The 3,202-nt window shown below is 35.0% G+C and overlaps 1 pseudogene; it reads left to right on the forward strand.

The window, feature by feature from the left end:
* The first annotated feature begins 312 nt into the window (after positions 1 to 312).
* On the forward strand, positions 313 to 905 carry LOC116881063 (annotated as a pseudogene).
* The last annotated feature ends 2,297 nt before the right edge of the window (positions 906 to 3,202 follow it).

Below are 3,202 nucleotides of genomic sequence, written 5' to 3' on the forward strand. Positions count from 1 at the left end.
GGTCTGGACAAATAGAGGATTTCTGGGAACAGAAAGATGATAGATATTTGGAAGTAGAAACTGTAGAAACTGTAAGGTTCAGAGACTGATTAGATTGCACCAATTGGTCTCACTTAGGGAATGTTGAGTGTTAGAGATTCCACTTCCATAGTGTTTTCTTCATCTTCACTGGGAGGTTCATCTGTTGTTCTGTCCTTCTAGGAAATTAGGAGACATTATATAAAGTAGAATTTAAGAATGTAGGCTTTGGGTGATCCCATCCTGAGGGGTTTATAGGTTTATAGGTGAGCCCTGGGTCTCCCGCCCAAGGAGATGGATGAGGATGGGCTTCTTCTCATGAGGTCGGGCAGAGACCTGACCAAAGTGTCAACTGTTAAACAGAAAAGACCAGTAGACTTAAAAGACTAACCCAGCTTGTGGTACATACTGTACAGTTCCTCAACCACTTTTCTGTGGTTTTTAATGAGTAACTGGCAGGACTTTCTGTTCATATCTAACAAATTGAAATAACCCTCAGTATTTGAGTTGCAAAATTGTCATCTATCCCAGACCTAAATGATGTCACATTTGAAGTATCTCCTGTATGTGACACTCATATCACAAATGAATCAATCACATTCTGAAGCCACCTCAGAACAATCACCTCAGAACACTATATAAGACTCTGGACCACAGGAAAGTGAAGTAACATCAGAAAATAGCTTTAGTGTAGCCAAGGACCCAAGATATGCCAGATATCTCAAAAATGGCTCATGTGGGTATTCCAGTGATGGCAATAAGATTACAAAAAATGATATTGGAAGGACCTACACCTTCTTGAGGGGCCAGATGCTCCAGTGCCTAATAGCAAAGGTGAAAAAAATATAAGAGAAAGTTTAGATAGTGAATCTTCTTTTAGTGACTAAACTTAGTTTTGGTAACAGTTACATGTACATGTGTAGGTCTTTGTTCACATTTTATAAGAAAGCCTGAACTTGAACTCTTAGAGAAATACCAAATGGCTATATATCCACCACCAAGTTCGTTTATGTTAAAAAAAGACAAAGCATTTATAACCAAAAAAGGAAGAAAAAAACAAGAAAGAAAGAAAGACAGAAAGAAAGAAAGAAAGAAAGAAAGCAGGCTTTGTGAAAGACAGATACTAATACTTAATTTGCAACTCACAGATGACCTTGATGAAGTTATTTATTATATCTAAGCCTCTATTTCTTGGTGAAATGAAGATAACTCCCTCATGAGATTGTTGTTATTATTAACTTAGATGATGTATATGAATTATGTAACTTCATGCTGCTGTTACTAAGAATTTACATAGCTTCCTCACCTTAAAAGTCATGCATTTCCAGGAGACGTGAAGGCCATCTTATTTATTTAAGCAAAGTGAGATTTCTAAACATCGCCATACCTTAAGAGGCTTAAATTTGTGGGGAGTCAAACTAAATATAAATGAAAACTAGTAATCCTGAGTAGAGTTATGCAGGAAGTTTCAACTTAATCAACACTGCTGTCCATTCTCTTCTTAGTTCACTATTCTTTCTGACTTCAGGAAGCTTTCCATCAGTGAACAGTAACTTCATTTATGGCCATTTCCTATATATGGCCCATCAAGTGTGTTGAATATAGTTCTGTCTTCAGAATATTCATGCCAAGTTATTAATAACTAGGAATGTTCATTTGCAATTTGTTGGGGAGATTACTTAAATAAATATATTTTAAGTCTTTTATTAAGAATTAATTAGTTAAGTGTAAATAATTAAATTAATAAAAATAAAATAATATAATTAATCAAACATTAATTATTTTAAGTAAGTATATTTTCTTTTATCTTTTATTTGTTACTTTGGGGAATGATATTTTTCTAATATTTCTCAAGTTTAAGATAGAGGTAGCAACCTACTCCTAAGGATCTGTTATGTTAGCTGCTTCCTCATTTTAACATAAATTCAGATATGAGTATTGGAAAGGATTACAAAAGGTCCAGTCCCTTGCTTTCAGAAACATAGGATAAATTTTTCTTCATTCTTGATTTTAAATAACTTGAGTCTCAACAATATTAAGTATCCTGCACATAGTAAGACAGGTAGTAAGAGACTGGGTGACTTGTATTGTATCTTCTGTCTTCTGTTTATAGTACCACATGGAGCTCCATACCTGATACTGAGGCTGAACAAACCAGAAATGGGCCCCACTGTAGCATTAGGAAAATGTGTTGGTGGCACCCATAACCAATCTAATAATGAAAGTTATTAAGCAGAGGGACTTGCCCATTGATGTGAATCTCTTTGAATAAAAAGCCTTACATGGATTTCTCACAGGCACCAATGCAGTCTCAAAAGCCATTTAGCATTTTTTTTCCTCTTTAATGTCTGATTATAAAACTTTGAAATATAAAGCTTCAGCATGAAAACCCTGACATAGCCTTAACTACTGTAAAACTAGCAGGCAAAGCTATAATAATTTCAGCTTTATAATATAATCTAAAATTGAATTACTCTCATTTCATGGCAAAGTCAATATTGCTAATGGATTAAAAACATGGCTGATAAAAGTATTGTTGAATTCATTTTGGGGGAATCACATAAAAAATGATTTTTTTTGTGGTCTGTGGCAATTGAAAGTTGGCATTAATCTGAAAAGAAACCTCATGCACTTTCGTAAGTAAATGCTTGAAGGTCAAAATAAATGAGACTAAAAGTAAGTCTGATTAAGTGGCTGAGAATGTTTTCTGTCATACCCCCATTCTATTACGAAAATACCACTGGGAGACTGGGGCCCAACTGTGAAAGGCCTCATCTACAAAGGAGATAGTCAACAGCAAGAGGCTATCCATGAAGTTGAAATTCTGCCATTTCTGTAAGCATATTCCAGGAGTCTGTCCATAGGACAATGAATTGAGAATCTTAGGAAAGTGATTAGTCTATACCACTTTGCAGCTTTGTAAATTTGGGTAAATCTTCTCTCTGGGTTTACTGTATCTACCACATAAGGGGACAGTCTGCAGGAATGTGACTGTTTTATGCCTCTGTGTTTCTATAATATCCAGTAAAGGTATTATATTCACCTCATTTAAAATGTTCTGAATTTGCAGATGTTAACAGTTAGCTTATTGAGGCCTGCTTTAATGCTGGATGCGGGCTTTTTGTCCCCAAAACAAAAGTTTTCCATTCTTTCCTATCAAAAAGCATAAACACTTAAAGATTAA

This window comes from Lontra canadensis, unplaced genomic scaffold (assembly GCF_010015895.1).
Source record: "Lontra canadensis isolate GAN:19392208 unplaced genomic scaffold, GSC_riverotter_1.0 scaffold71, whole genome shotgun sequence".
In the NCBI taxonomy this organism is placed as follows: domain Eukaryota; kingdom Metazoa; phylum Chordata; class Mammalia; order Carnivora; family Mustelidae; genus Lontra; species Lontra canadensis.